The sequence below is a fragment of the Callithrix jacchus genome, chromosome 6 (assembly GCF_049354715.1).
Source record: "Callithrix jacchus isolate 240 chromosome 6, calJac240_pri, whole genome shotgun sequence".
NCBI classification, from domain to species: domain Eukaryota; kingdom Metazoa; phylum Chordata; class Mammalia; order Primates; family Cebidae; genus Callithrix; species Callithrix jacchus.
In genome coordinates this window covers 32,560,485-32,577,119 of record NC_133507.1, presented here as the reverse complement: position 1 = coordinate 32,577,119, position 16,635 = coordinate 32,560,485, and positions in this window count along the sequence as shown.

Below are 16,635 nucleotides of genomic sequence, written 5' to 3'. Positions count from 1 at the left end.
CTGAAATATTCTGGATTTGCCTTGGCTTGAATTGCCTGCAATTGCCATTTCTGGAATTGCTTTGCCTTGGATTCCCTAAAATGCCCGTTCCTGGAATTGCATTGCATGTAATTCCTTAAAATTGCCTTGCCTGGAATTGGCTTCTTTATAATTTCCTTGCTGAAATTGCCTTCCTGGTGTTGCCAGGTATTGCCACACCTTGAAGTGCCTTCCTTAGAAATGCCTGGAAATTCCTTGTCTACATCGTATTTTCCTTGAATTTTTAAGATTTGCCTTGCAAGAAATTACCTTACATAAAATTGCCTGTCCTGGACTTGACTGAAATTGCCTTACCTAAAATTATTTTGACTTGAATTGCATTGAATTGCCTTGCCTATAATTACCTTGTTTCGAGTTTCCTGGAATTTTCATATGTAAAATTTTTTTGCCTGGTATTGCCCGGAAATGCCTTGCTTGGAATTGCCTTCTATATAATTGCCTTGCTGGAATGGCCTTTCCTGGATTTGCCTGGAATTGCTCTACCTGAAAGTGCCTTGCCTAGAAATTGCTGGAATTGCCTTGCCTGAAGTTGCCCTGCCTGAATTTGCCTGGATTTACCTTGCCAGGAATTGTCTTGCCTGGATTTGTTTGAAATTGCCTTGCCTATAATTTTCTGGAGTTGCATTTCCTGGAATTGCCTTACCTGGAATTGCCTAAAATTGCCTTGCCTAGAATTGCCTTGCCTTGTATTTCCTAAAGTTTCTTTGTTTAAAATTGCCTTTATTAAAATGGCCTTGAAAAGCCTTGCCTGAAATTTTCTCGCTAGGAATTCCCTGAAGTTGCATTTGCACGAATTGCCTTGGCTGGAGTTGCCTGGAATTGCGCTGCCTAAATATTTTTTGCCTGTTATTTCCTGAAATGTTCTTGATTATAGTTCCATTTCCAGGAATTTCCTGTAGTTGCCTTATCTGGGATTGCCTTGCCTGATATTGCCTTGAATTTCTTTGACTGCAAGGGCCTTTCCTGGAATTGCCTGGAATTGCCTGGAAATGCCTGAAATTTGCTTACTTGGAATTGCATTGCCTGTAATTGTGTGGGGTTGCTTTGCCTTGAATTGCCTTGCCTGGAATATTCTGGAATTGCCTTGGCTGCAATTGCCTGCAATTGCCATTTCTGGAATTGCTTTGCCTATGATTGCATAAAATACGCATTTCTGGAATTGAATTGCATGTAATTGCCTGAAATTGATGTGCCAGGAATTACCTTCTTTATAATTGCCTTGCTGAAATTGCCTTCTATGGAATATCCTGGAATGGCCATACCTGGAAATGCCTTGCTTAGAAATGCCTGGAAATGCCTTGTCTACATCTGCTTTTCCTGGAATTTCCTGGCTTTGCCTTGCCTGAAATTGCCTTGAATGAAATTGCCTGTCCTGGAGTTCACTGGAATTGCCTTACTTAAAATTATTTTGACTTGAATTGCATGGAATTGCCTTGCCTAAAATAAACTTGCCTCGAGTTTCCTGGAATTTTTTTACCTGAAATGGTTTTGCCTGGCATTGCCCGAAATTGCCTTGCCTGGAATTGCCTTCTATATAATTGCCTTGCAAGAATGGCATTTCCTGGGATTGCCTGGAATTCCTCTAACTTAAAGTGCTTTGCCTAGAAGTTGCTGGAATTGCCTTTCCCGAAACTGTTCTGCCTGAAGTTGCCTGAATTTGTCTTGCCAGGAATTGTCTTGCCTGAAATTGTTTGAAATTGCCTTGCCTGGAATTGCCTTGCCTATAATTTTCTGGAGTTGCCTTGCCTAAAATTGCCTTGCCTGGAATTGTCTGAAATGTTTTTTCTTGGAATTGCCTTGCCTTTTATTTCCTAAACTTTTCTTGTTTCAGATTGCGTTGATTAAAATTGCCTTGCCTGACATTGCCTGATATTTTCTCTGCAGCAATGGCCTTTCCTGGAATTGCCTGAAATTTTCGTGTATAGAATTGCCTGAAATTTCCTTACCTGGGATTGCATTGCCTGTAATTGTGGTGGTTGCTTTGCCTTGAATTGCCTTGCCTGGAGTATTTTGGAATTGCCTTGCCTGGAATTGTTTTAACTGGATATGTGTTGCCTGGAATTGCCTTGCCTGGAAGTGCCTAAACTTGCATTGTCTGAATTTGCCTGCCTGACATTCCATGAAATAGCCTTTTATGAAATTGCATTGTCTGAAATTGCCTTGAATTGCCTTGCCTGGGATCGCCCAGCCTGGAATTTTGTTGTTTTCTTGTTTAAAATTGCCTTGAATGAAATTGCCTGGAAAAGCCTTGCTTGAAATTGCCTTGATCGGAATTGCCTTGAAGTTCGCTTGGCGGAAGTTGCCTGGAATTGCCCTGCCTGGGGTTTTCTTACCTGGAATTTTCTGGAAGTTTTTTGACTCGAATTTCGTTGCCTGGAATTGCCTGTAGTTGCGTTGTCTGTAATTGCATTTCCTGAAATTTCCTAAAAATTTTTTTGGAATTTCATTTTTTGTAGTTCCCTCGAATTGTTTTGGTTAACATTGTGTTTCCTGGAATGTATTGTCTAAATCTGCTTTTCGTGGAATTTCCTGAATTTGCCTTGCCAGGGATTGCCTTGTATGAAATTGCCTGTCCTGGAATTGACTGGCATTGCCTTACCTAAAATTATTTTGACTTGAATTGCATGGAATTGCCTTGCCTAAAATTACCTTGCCTCGAATTGCCTGGAATTATTTTACCTGAAATTGTTTTGACTGCTATTTCCCGGAATTGCCTTGCCTGGAATTGCCTTCTATATAATTGCCTCGCTGGAATGGCGTTTCCTGAAATTGCACGGAATTGCTCTACCTGAAAATCCTTTGCCTAGAAATTGGTGGAATTGCCTTTCCTGATACTGCCCTGTCTGAAGTTGCATGGATTTGCTTTCCCAGGAATTCTCTTGCCTGGAATTGTTTTAAATTGCCTTGCCTGGAATTGCCTTTGTATAATTTTCTGGAGTTGCTTTGCCTGGAATTGCCTTGCCTGGAATTGCCTGGAATTGCCTTGCCTAGAATCGCCTTGCCTTGTATTTCCTAGAGTTTCCTTGTTTAAAATTGCCTTGATTAAAATGGCCTTGAAAAGCCTTGCCTGAAATTTTCTCGCTTGGAATTGCCTGAAGTTGTATTGGCTCGAATTGCGTTGGCTAGAGTTGCCTGGAATTGCCCTGCCTAAACCTGTCTTGCCTGTTATTACCTGAAATGTTCTTGATTCTAGTCTCATTTCCAGGAATTTCCTGAAGTTGCCTTATCTGGAATTGCCTTGCATGATATTTCGTGGAATTGCGTTACTTGAAAGTGCCTTGTCTAGAAATTGATGGAATTGCCTTGTCTGAAACTGCCTTGTCTGAAGTTGCCTGGATTTGCCTTGCCAGAAATTGTCTTTCCTGGAATTGTTTGAAATTGCCTTGCCTTAATTTTCTGAAGTTGCCTTGCCTGAAATTGCTTTGCCTGGAATTGCCTGAAATTTCCTTGCCTGGAATGGCCTTACCTATTTTTGCCTTCTCTGAAATTGGTTAGCTTGGAAGTGTGTGGCCTGGAATTTCCTTGCCTAGTCTTGCCTTGCTGTAATTCCATTGCCTGGAATTGCCTGCACTAAAATTACTCATCTTGGATTTGCCTGGTATGTCCTATCCTGGAATTGCCTTGCCAAAGGTTGCCTTTCCTGAAATTTCCTGGAATTTCCTAGCTAAAACTTGTTTTGTCAAGAATTGCCTTGCCTGCAGTTGCCTTTCCAGGAATTTTTTTAATGCAATTGACTGAAATTGCCTTCATGAAATTGCCTTCCCTGAAATTGACTCGCCTGATATTGCCTTGCCTGCCTTCTTTTCAGTTCAAAAGCGTTGCCTGAGTTTTAATTGCTGGAAATGGCCTGGAATTGTCTTGCATGTAACTGTTTTGCCACGAATTGTACAGAGATAACTGGAATTACCTTGCCTATAATAGCCTTGCCTGAAAATTTGTTCACGAAATTGCATTTCCTGGAATAAAGTAGAGATGCGTTTTTTGGAATTTCTTTCACTAGAATTGTTTTTAATTTCATTGCTTGAAATGGCCTTCCCCGGAATTGCCTAAAGATGCATTGCCTGGAATTGCCTTGCCTTGAATTGCCTGAAATTGCCTTGCCTACAATCGCCTTGCCTTGTATTTCCTAAAGTTTCCTTGTTTAACATTGCCTTGATTAACATGACCTTGAATAGCCTGGCCTGAAATTTTCTTGCTTAGAATTGCCTGAAGTAGTATTGGCTCGAATTGTTTTGGCTGGAGTTGCCTGGAATTACCCTGCCGAAACTTTTCTTGCCTGTTATTCCCTGAAATGTTCTTGATTCTAGTTCCATTTCTAGAAATTTTTTGTAGTTGCCTTATCTGGAATTGCCTTTCCTGGTGTTGCCTCGAATTTCCTTGACTGCAATGGCCTTTCCTGGAATTGCCTGGAATTGCCTTGTTTGGAATTGCCTGAAATTTCCTCACCTGGGATTGCATTGCCTGTAATTGTGTGGAGTTGCTTTGCCTTGAATTGACTTGCCTGGAGTATCCTGGATTTGCCTTGCCTGGAATTGTTTTGCCTGGATATGCATTGTCTGAAATTGCGTTGCCTGGAAATGCCTAAAGTTGCATTGCCAAAATTTGCCTGCCTGACATTCCATGAAATAGCCTCCTTTGGAATTGCATTGTTTGAAATTGCCTTGAATTGCCTTGCCTGAAATCGCCCTGCATTACATATTCTTGTTTCCTTGTTTCAAATTGCCTTGATCGAAATTGTCTGGAAAAGCGTTGCCTGAAATTGCCTTGATGGAAATTGCCTGACGTTGCCTTGGCAGGAGTTGCCTGGAATTGCCCTGCCTGGAATTTTTTTACCTGGAATTTTCTGGAAGTATTTCGACTCAAATTTTCTTGCCGAGAATTGCTTTTAGTTTTGTTGTCTGTAATTGCCTTTCCTTAAATTGCCTAATAATTTTTTGGGGGGAATTTTATTCTCTGTAATTGGCTGTAATTGTTTTGCCTCACATTGTGTTTCCTGGATATTTCTTGCCTGGAATTCCCTGTGGTTAACTTTCCAGAAATTTTTCTATTTGTACATGCGTGGAATAATTTAGCCAGAAATTGTGTTCTCTGGAATTGCCCTGAACTTCCTTGCCTGGAATTGTCTTGCCTCGAACTGGCTGGAATTGCCTTGGCTGGATTTGCTTGGAAATACCTTGCCTGGAATTGTCTGGAATTTCCTTATATCAAATCACTTTTCCTGAAATTGCCTGGAATATCTTGAAATTGCCTTGGCTGGGATTGCCTGCAATTGCCATGTCTGGAATTGCTTTGCCTTCGATTGCCTAAAATATCCGGTCCTGGATTGCATTGTATGTAATTGCCTGAAATTGCCTTGCGTGGAATTGCCTTCTTTATAATTGCCTTGCTGAAATTTCCTTTCCTGGAATTGCCTGGAGTTTCCATACCTGGAAGTGCCTTGCTTAGAAATGCCTGGAAATGCCTTGACTAAATCTGCTTTTCCCGGAATTCCATGGATTTGCCTTGCCAAAAATTGCCTTGCATAAATTTGCCTGTCCTGGAGTTTACTGGCATTGCCTTACCTAAAATTATCTTGACTTGAATTGCATGGAATTGCCTTGCCTAAAATTACCTTGCCTCGGGTTGCCTGGAATTTTCTTACCTGAAATTGTTTTGCCTGCTATTGCCCGGAATTGCCTTGCTGGAATTGCCTGGAATTGCTCTACCTGAAAGTGCCTTGCTTAGAAATTGCTGAAATTTCCTTGTTTTAAACTTCTTTGCCTGAAGATGCCTGAATTTGCCTTGCCAAGAATTTTCTTGCCTGCAGTTCTTTGAAATTGCCTTGCCTGGAATTGCCTTGCCTATAATTTTCTGGAGTTGCCTTGACAGGAATTGCCTTGCATGAAATTGCCCGTTATGGAATTGACTGGAATTGCCTTACCTAAAATTATTTTAACTTGAATTGCATGGAATTGCCTTGCCTAATATTACCTTGCCTCGAGTTGCCTGGAATTTTCTTACCTGAAATTGTTTTGTTTGGTACTGCCTGGAATTGCCTTGCCTGGAATTGCCTTATATATAATTGCCTTGCTGGAATGGCCTTTCCTGGAATTGCATGGAATTGCTCTACCTGAAAGTGCCGTGCCTAGAAATTGCTGGAATTGCCTTGCCTGAAACTGCCTTGCGTGAAGTTGTCTGAATATTTTATGCCAGGAATTGTCTTGCCTGGATTTGTTTGAAATTGCCTTGCCTGGAATTGCCTTGCCTATAATTCTCTGGAGTTGCCTTGCCTGGAATTGCCTGAAATTGCCTTGCCTGGAATTTCTTTGCCTTCTATTTTCGAAAGTTTCCTTGTTTAACATTGCCTTGATTAAAATGGCCTTGAAAAGCCTTGCCTGAAATTTTCTCGCTTGGAATTGCCTGAAGTTGTATTAACTCAAATTGCCTTGGCTTGAGTTTTCTGGAATTGGTATGAGTAAACTTTTCTTTAATGTTATTCCTTGAAATGTTCTTGATTCTAGTTCCATTTCCAGAACTTTCCTGGAGTTGCCTTATCTGGAATTGCCTTTCCTGATATTGCCTGGAATTTCCTGGACTGCAATCGCCTTTCCTGGAATTGCCTGAAATTGCCTTGTTCGGAATTGCGTGAAATTTTCTTACCTGGGTTTGCATTGCCTGTAATTGTGTGGAGTTGCTTTGCCTTGAATTGCCTTGCCTGGAGTATCCTGGAATTGCCTTGTCTGGAAATGTTTTGCCTTGATATGCCTTGCCTCGAATTGCCTTGCCTGGAGATGCCTATAGTTGCATTGCCTGAATTTGCCTGCCTGATATTCCATGAAATAGCCTCTTCTGGAATTGCCCTGTCTGAAATTGCCTTGAATTGCCTTGCATGGGATCGCCCTGCCTGGAATTTTCTTGTTTCCTTGTTTAAAATTGGCTTGATTGAATTTGCCTGGAAAAGCCTTGCCTGAAATTGCCTTGATTGGAATTGCCTGAAGTTGCCTTGGCTGAAGTTGCCTGGAATTGCCCTGCCTGGAGTTTCCTTACCTGGAATTTCCTGAAAGATTTTCGACTTGAATTTTATTGCCTGGAATTGCCTGTAGTTGCATTGTCTCTAATTGCCTTTCCTGAAACTGCCTAAAATTTTTTTTTTTGAAATTTTATTTCCTGTAATTGTCTGGAATAGTTTTGTCTGACATTGTGTTTCCTGGATTTGCTTTGAGTGGAATTGCCAGCTGTTGACTTTTCAGAACTTTTTTTATCTGGACATGCGTGGAATAATCTAGCCAGGAATTGTGTTCTCTGGAATTGCCCGTAACTTCATTGCCTGGAATTGTCTTGCCTCCAACTGGCTACAATTGCCTTGGCTGGAGTTGATTGGAAATGCCTTGCCTAAAATTTCTTGCCTGGAATAGTTTAGAATTTTCTTATATCGAATCTCTTTGCCTGGAATTGCGTGAAATTGCCTTGCCTGGAATATCCTGGAATTGCCTTGGCTGAAATTGCCTGAAATTGCCATGTCTGGAATGGCTTTGCCTTGGATTGCCTAAAGTACCCGATCCAGGAATTGCATTGCATGTAATTGCCTGATATTGCCTTTTTTATAATTGCCTTGCTGAAATTGCCTTACCTGGAATTGCCTGGAATTGCCATACCTGGAAGTGCCTTGCTTAAAAATGCCTGGATATGCCTTGTCTAAATCTACTGTTCCTGAATTCCATGGATTTGCCTCACTAGGAATTGCCTTGCATGAAATTGCCTGTTCTGGAGTTGACTGGCATTGCCTTACCTAAAATTATTTTGACTTGAATTGTATGGAATTGCATTGCCTAAAATTAGCTTGACTCAAGGTGCCTGGAATTTGCATACTTGAAATTGTTTTGCCTGGTATTGCCCAGAATTGCCTTGCCTGCAATTGCCTTCTATATAATTGCCTTGCTGGAATTGCCTTTCCTGGAATTGCCTGGAATATCACTACCTTAAAGTTCCTTGCCTAGAAATTGCTGGAATTTACTTTCCTGAAACTGCCTTGCCTGAAATTCCCTGGATTTGCCTTTCCAGAAATTGTCTTGACTGAAATTGTTTGAAATTGCCTTTCCTATAATTTTCTGGAGTTGCCTTGCCTGGAATTGCCTTGCCTGAAATTGCCTGAAATTGCTTTGCCTGGAATGGCCTTATTTATCCTTGCCTTTTCTGAAAGTGCTTTTCTTGGATGTGTGTGGCCTGGAATTGCCTTGCCTAGACTTTCCTTGCTGAAATTCCATTGTCTCGCATCGCCTGGACTATAATGACTCGTCTTGGATTTGCCTGGTATGTCCTTTCCTGGAATTGCCTTACAAACGATTGCCTTTCCTGAAATTGCCTGGAATTGCCTAGCTAAACTTGTTTAGTCAAGAATTGCCTTGCCTGCATTTGGCTTGCCAGAAACATTTTTTTCTGCAATTGACTGAAATTGCCTTTCATGGAATTGCCTTCCCTGGAATTGACTCGCCTGAAATTGCCTGGCATGCCTTCCTTTGTTTTAAAATCCGTTGCTGGGTTTGAATTGCTGGAAATCGCCTAAAATTGTCTTGCATATAGTTGCCTTGCCAAAATTTGCACAGAGATACCTGGAATTACCTTGCCTATAATAGCCTTGCCTGGAGATTTTTTCAGGAAATTGAATTTCCTGAAATAACGTGCAGATGCCTGTTTAAAAATTTCATTGCCTGGAATTGTTTTTAATTTCATTGCTTGAATTGCCCTTCCCTGAAATTGCCTTGCCTGGAATTGCCTGAAATTGCCTTGCCTGGAATCGCCTTGCCTTGTATTTCCTAAAGTTTCCTTGTTTAAAATTACCTTGATTAAAAAGGCCTTGATAAGCCTTGCCTGAAATTTTCTCGCTTGGAATTCCCTGAAGTTATATTGGCTCGAATTGCCTTGGCTGGGGTTGCCTGGAATTGCCCTGCCTAAATTTTTTTGCTTGTTATTCCCTGAAATGTTCTTGATTCTACTTTCATTTCCAGGATTTTCCTGGAGTTGCCTTATCTGGAATTGTCTTGCCTGGTATTGCATGAAATTTTCTTGACTGCAATGGCCTTTCTTGGAATTGCCTGGAATTGCCTTGTTTTGAATTGCCTGCAATTTCCTTACCTTAGATTGCATTTCCTGTAATAGTGTGGAGTTGCTTTGCCTTTAATTGCCTTGCCTGGAGTATCCTGGAATTGCCTTGCCTGAAATTGTTTTGCCTGTATATACCTTGCCTGGGATTTGCTTGCTTGGAATTGCCTTGCCTTGTGTTTCCTAGAGTTTCCTTGTGTAAAATTGCCTTGATTAAAATGGCCTTGAAAAGCCTTGCCTGAAATTTTTTCGCTTGGAATTGCCTGAAGTTGTATTGGCTCGTATTTCCTTGGCTGGAGTTGCCTGGAATTGCCCTGCCTAAACTTTCCTTGCTTGGTATTCCCTGAAATGTTCTTGATTCTAGTTCTATTTACAGAAATTTCCTGGAGTTTCCTTATCCGAAATTTCCTTGCATGATATTGCCTGGAATTTCCTTGACTGCAATGACCTTTCCTGGAATTGCCTGGGATTGCCTTGTTTGGAATTGCCTGAAATTTCCTTACCTGGGATTGCATTGCCTGTAATTGTGTGGCGTTGCTTTGCCTTGAATTGTTTTGTCTGGAGTATCCTGGAATTGCCTTGCCTGGAGTTGTTTTGCCTGGATATGCCTTGCCTGGAATTGCCTTCTTTGGAATTGCCTTGTTTGGAATCGCCTAGCCTTGTATTTGCAAGAGTTTTCGTGTTCAATATTGCCTTGATTAAAATGGCCTTGAAAAGCCTTGCCTGAAATTTCCTCGCTTGGAATTGCTTAAGTTGTATTGGCTGGAATTTTTTTGGTTGGAGTTGCCTGGAATTGTCCTACCTAAATTTTTTTGCCTTTTATTTCCTAAAATGTTCTGGATTCTAGTTGCATTTCCAGACATTTCCTGGAGTTGCCTTACCTGGAATTGCCTTACCTGATATTGCCTGGAATATCCTTGACTGCAATAGACTTTCCAGGAATTGCCTGGAATTGCCTTGTTTGAAATTGCTTGAAATTTTGGTACCTGGGATTGAATTGCCTGTGATTGTGTGGAGTTGCTTTGCCTTGAATTGCCTTGCCTGGAGTATCCTGGAATTGCATTCCCTGGAATTGTTTTGCCTGGATATTTTTTACCTGGAATTGCCTTGCCTGGAGATGCCTAAAGTTGCATTGCCTGGATTTGCCTGCCTGAGTTTCCATGAAATAGCCTCTTCTGGAATTGCCTTCTCTGAAATTGCCTTGAATTGCCTTGCCTGGGATCTCCCTGCCTGAAATTTTCTTGTTTCCTTGTTTAAAATTTCCTTGATTAAAATTGCCTAAAAAAGCTTTGCCTGAAATTGTTTTGGCTGAAGTTGCCGGGAATTGCCCTGCCTGGAGTTTCCTTATCTGAAATTTCCTGGAATTTTTTCGACTCGAATTTCATTGCCTGGAATTGCCTGTAGTTGTGTTGTCTGTAATTGCCTTTCCTGAAATTGCCAATAATTTTCTAATGAAATTTTATTTCCTGTAATTCCCTGGAATTGTTTTGCCTAACCTTGTGTTTCCTGGATTTGCCTCGCCTGGAATTGCCTGCTGTTGACATGCCAGAAATTTTATTATTTGGACATGTGTGGAATGATTTTGCCAGGAATCGTGTTCTCTGGAATTGCCCATAACTTCCTCGCCTGCAATTGTATTGCCTCGAACTGGCTGGAATTGCCTTGGCTGGAGTTGTTTGGAAATGCCTTGCCTAAAATTTCTTGCCTGGAATTGTCTGGAATTTTCTAATATCAAATATTTTTGCCTAGAATTTCCTGAAATTGCCTTGTCTGGAATATCCTGGAATTGTTATGCCTGAAATTGCCTGCAATTGCCATGTCTGGAATTGCTTTGCCTTGGATTGCCTAAAATACCCGTTCCTGGAATTGCATTGCATGCAATTGCCTGAAATTGCCTTTCCTCGAATTGCCTACTTTATTATTGCCTTGCTGAAATTGGATTGCTTGGAATTGCCTGGAATTGCCATATCTGGACGTGCCTTCATTAGAAATGCCTGAAAATGCCTTGTCTAAATCTGCTTTTCCTGGAATTTCCTGAATTTGTCTTGCTTGGAATTGCCTTGCATGATATTGCCTGTCGTGGAGTTGACTGGAATTGCCTTACCTAAAATTATTTTGACTTGAATTGCATTGAATTGCCTTGCCTAAAATTAACTTGCCTCAAGTTGCCTGGAATTTTCTCACCTGAAATTGTTTTCCCTGCTGTTGTCTGGAATTGCCTTGCCTGGAATTGCCTTATATATAATTGCCTTGCTGGAAAGGCCTTTCCTGGAAAAGTCTGGATTTTCTCTACCTGAAAATGCCTTGTCTAGAAATTTATGAAAATGCCTTGCCTGAAACTGCCTTGCCTGAAGATGCCTGGATTTGCCTTGCCAGAAATTGTCTTGCCTGGAATCGTTTGAAATTGCCTTGCCTGAAATTGCCTTGCCTATAGTTTTTTGGATTTGCCTTGCCTGGAATTGCCTTGCCTAGAATTGCCTGAAGTTGCAATGCCTGGAATTGTCTTGCCTTGTATTTCCTAAATATTCCTTGTGCAAAATTGCCTTGATCAAAAAAGCCTTGAAAAGCCTTGCCTGAAATTTTTCGCTTGGAATTGCCTGAAGTTGTATTGGCTCGAATTGCCTTGGCTGGAATTGCCTGAAATTGCGCTGCCTAAACTTTTCTTGCCTGTTATCTCCTGAAATGTTCTTGATTCTAGTTCCATTTTCAAAAATTTTCTGGAGTTTCCTTATCTGGAATTGCCTTGGCTGATATTGCCTGGAATTTCCTTGACTGCAATGGCCTTTCACGGAATTGCATGGAATTGCCTTGTTTGGAATTGCCTGAAATTTTCTTACCTTAGATTGCATTGCCTGTATTAGTGTAAAGTTGCTTTGCCTTGAATAGCCTTGCCTGGAGTATCCTGGAATTGCCTAGCCTGAAAATGTTTTGCCTGGATATGCCTTACCTGGAATTGCCTTGCCTGGAATCGCATTGCCTTGTATTTTCTACAGTTTCCTTGTTTAAAATTGCCTTAATTAAAATGGCCTTGAAAAGCCTTGCCTGAAATTTCCTCGCTTGGAATTGCCTGAAGTTGTATTGGCTCGAATTGCCTTGGCTGGGGTTGCCTGGAATTGCCCTGCCTAAATTTTCTTACCGGTTATTCCCTGAAATGTTCTTAATTCTAGTTTCATTTCCAGGAATTTCCTGGAATTGCCTTATCTGGAATTGCCTTGCCTGATATTGCCTAAAATTTTCTTGATTGCAATGGCCTTTCTTAAATTTTCCTGGAATTGCCTTGTTTGGAATTATCTGAAATTTCCTTACCTGGGATTGCATTGCCTGTAATAGCGTGGAGTTGCTTGGCCTTGAATTGCCTTGCCTGGAGTATCCTGGAATTGCCTTGCCTGGAATAGTTTTGCCTGGATATGCCTTACCTGGAATTGCCTTGCCTGGAAATGCCTAAAGTTGCATTGCCTGGATTTGCCTGCCTGACATTAAATGAAATACCCTCTTCTGGAATTGCCTCATCTGAAATTGCCTTGCATTGCCTTGCCTGGGATCGCTCTGCCTGGAGTTTTCTTGTTTCCTTGTTTAAAATTGCCTTGATTGAAATTGCCTAGAGCAGCCTTGCCTGAAATTCTTTTGGCTGGAGTTGCCGGGAATTGCCCTTCCTGGAGTTTCCTTACCTGGAATTTCCTGAAAGTTATTCGACTCGAATTTCATTGACTGGAATTGCCTGTAGTTGTGTTGTCTGTAATTGCCTTTCGTGAAATTGCCTGATAATTTTTTAATGAAATTTTATTTCCTGTAATTGCCTGGAATTGTTTTGCCTAACATTGTGTTTCCTGGATTTGCCTCGCCTGGAATTGCCTGCTGTTGACTTTCAGAAATTTTTTTATCTGGACATGCGTGGAATGACCTAGCCAGGAATTGTATACTCTAAAATTGCCCATAACTTCCTTGCCTGCAATTGTCTTGCCTTGAACTGGCTGGAATTGCCTTGGCTGGAGTTGCTTGGAAATGCTTTGCCTAAAATTTCTTGCCTGGAATTTTCTTATATCGAATCTCTTTGCCTAGAATTGCCTGAAATTGCCTTGCCTGCAATATCCTGGAATTGTTATGCCTGAAATTGCCTGCAATTGCCATGTCTGGAATTGCTTCGCCTTGGATTGCCTAAAATACCCGTTCCTGGAATTGCATTGCATGTAATTGCCTGAAATTGCCTTGCCTGGAATTGCCTACTTTATAATTGCCTTGCTGAAATTGCCTTTCCTGGAATTGCCTGGACTTGCCATATCTGGAAGTGCCTTCATTAGAAATGTCTGGAAATGCCTTGTCAAAATCTGCTTTTCCTGGAATTCCCTAGATTTGTCTTGCCAGGAATTGCCTTGCATGATATTGCCTGTTGTGGGGTTGACTGGAATTGCCTTACCTAAAATTATTTTGACTTGAATTGCATGGAATTGCCTTGCCTAAATTTACCTTGCCTCGAGTTGCCTGGAATTTTCTTACCTGAAATTGTTTTCCCTGGTGTTGCCTGGAATTGCCATGCCTGGAATTGCCTTCTATATAATTGCCTTGTTGGAAAGGCCCTTCCTGGAATAGCCTGGAATTGCTCTACCTGAAACCTCTTGTCTAGAAATTTATGGAATTGCCTTGCCTGAAACTGCCTTGCCTGAAACTGCCTTGCCTGAAGATGCCTGGATTTGCCATGCCAGCAATTGTCTTATCTCGAATTGTATGAAATTGCCTCTCCTGGAATTGCCTTGTCTATAATTTTCTGGATTTGCGTTGCCTGGAATTTCCTTGCCTGGAATTGCCTGAAATTGCAATGCCTGGAATAGTCTTGCCGTGTATTTCCCAAAAATTCCTCGTGTAAAATTGCCTTGATCAAAGTGGCCTTGAAAAGCGTTGCCTGAAATTTTTTCGCTTGGAATTTCCTGAAGTTGTATTGGCTTAAATTGCCTTGGCAGGAATTGCCTGGAATTGCACTGCCTAAACTTTTCTTGCCTGTTATTTCCTAAAATGTTCTTGATTCGAGTTCCATTTTCAGAAATTTTCTGGAGTTTTCTTATCTGGAATTGCCTTGGCTGATATTGCCTGGAATTTCCTTGACTGCAATGGCCTTCCCTGGAATTGCATGGAATTGCCTTGTTTGAAATTGCCTGAAATTTCCTTACCTTGGATTGCATTGCCTGTATTAGTGTGAAGTTGCTTTGCCTTGAGTAGCCTTGCCTGGAGTATCCTGAAATTGCCTAGCCTGGAAATGTTTTGCCTGGATATGCCTTACCTGGAATTGCCTTGCCTGGAATCACATTGCCTTGTATTTTTTAGAGATTCCTTGTTTAAAATTGCCTTTATTAAAATGGCCTTGAAAAGCCTTGCCTGAAATTTCCTCGCTTGGAATTGCCTGAAGTTGTATTGGCTCGAATTGCCTTGGCTGGGGTTGCCTGGAATTACCCTGCCTAAATTTTCTTGCTGGTTATTCCTTGAAATGTTCTTGATTCTAGTTTCATTTCCAGGAATTTCCTGGAATTGCCTCATCTGGAATTGCCTTGCCTGCTATTGTCTGGATTTTTCTTGACTACAATGGCCTTTCTTGGATTTGCCTGGAATTGCCTTGTTTGGAATTGCCTGAAATTTTCTTACCTTAGATTGCATTGCCTGTAATAGCGTGGAGTTGTTTTGACTTGAAATGCCTTGCCTGGAGTATTCTGGAATTGCCTTGCCAGGAATCGTTTTACCTGTATATGCCTTGCCTGATATTTTCTTGCCTGGAATCTCCTTGCCTGGTGCTTTCTAGAGTTTCCTAGTTTAAAATTGCCTTGATTAAAATGGCCTTGAAAAGCCTTGCCTGAAATTTCCTCGTTTGGTATTGCCTGAAGTTGTATTGGCTCAAATTGCTTTGGCTGGGGTTGCCTGGAATTGCCCTTCCTGAACTTTTCTTGACTGTTATTCCCTGAAATGTTCTTGATTCTAGTTCCATCTTCAGGCATTTCCTGAAGTTGCCTTATCTAAAATTGCCTTGCCTGGTATTGCCTGGAATTGTCTTGATAGCAATGGCCTTTCCTGGAATTGCCTGGAATTCCCTTGTTTGGAATTGCCTGAAATTTCCTTACCTGGGATTGCATTGTCTATAATAGTGTGGAGTTTCTTGGCCTTGAATTACCTTGCCTGGAGTATCCTGGAATTCCTTGCCTGGAATTGTTTTTCCTGGATATGCCTTACCTGGAATTGCCTTGCCTGGAATGCCTAAAGTTGCATTGCCTGGATTTGCCTGCCTGACATTCCATGAAATAGCCTCTTCTGGAATTGCCTTGTCTGAAATTGCCTTGAATGGCCTTGCCTAGGATCGCCCTGCTTGGAATTTTCTTGTTTCCTTGTTTAAAATTGCCTTGAGTGAAATTGCCTGGAAAAGGCTTGCCTGAAATTGTTTTCACTGGAGTTGCTGAGAATTGCCCTGCCTGAAGTTTCCTTTCCTGGAATTTCCTAAAAGTTTTTCGACTCGAATTTCATTGCCTGGAATTGCCTGTAGTTGTGTTGTCTGTAATTGCCTTTCCTGAAATTGCCTCATAATTTTTTTATGGAATTTCATTTCCTGTAATTTCCTGGAATTGTTCTGCCTAACATTGTGTTTCCTGGATTTTCCGTGCGTGGAATTGCCTGCTGTTGACTTTCCAGAAAATTTTTAATCTGGACATGCGTGGAATGACCTAGTCAGGAATTGTGTTCTCTGGTATTGCCCATAAATGCCTTGCCTGGAATTGTCTTGCCTCGAACTGGCTGGAATGGCCTTGGTTGGAGTTGCTTAGAAATGCCTTGCTTTAAATTTGTTGACTGGAATTGTCTGGAATTTCCTTATATCGAATCTCTTTGCCTGGAATTGCTTCAAATTGCCTTGCCTGGAATATCCTGGAATTGTTGTGGCTGGAATTGCCTGCAATTGCCATGTCTGGAATTACCTTGCCTTGGATTGCCTAAAATGCTCATTCGTGGAATTGCATTGCATGTAATTGCCTGAAATTGCCTTGCCTGGAATTGCCTATTAATAATTGCCTTGCTGAAATTGCCTTTCCTGGAATTGCCTGGAATTGCCATATCTGGAAGTGCCTTCATTAGAAAAGCCTGGAAATGCCTTGTCTAAATGTGCTTTTCCTGGAATCCCCTTGATTTGCCTTGCCAGGAATTACCTTGCATGATATTGCCTGTTTTTGGGTTAACTGTAATTGCCTTACCTAAAATTATTTTGACTTGAATTGCATAAAATTGCCTTGCCTAAAATTAACTTGCCTCGAGTTGCCTGGAATTTTTTAACCTGAAATTGTTTTGCCTAGTATTGTCTGGAATTGCCTTGCCTGTAATTGCCTTCTATATAATTGCCTTGCTGGAATGGCCTCTCCTGGAATAGCCTGGAATAGCTTTACCTGAAAATGCCTTGTCTAGAAATTTATGGAATTGCCTTGCCTGAAACTGCTTTGCCTAAAGTTGCCTGGATTTACCTTGCCAGGAATTGCCTTGCATGATATTGCCTGTCCT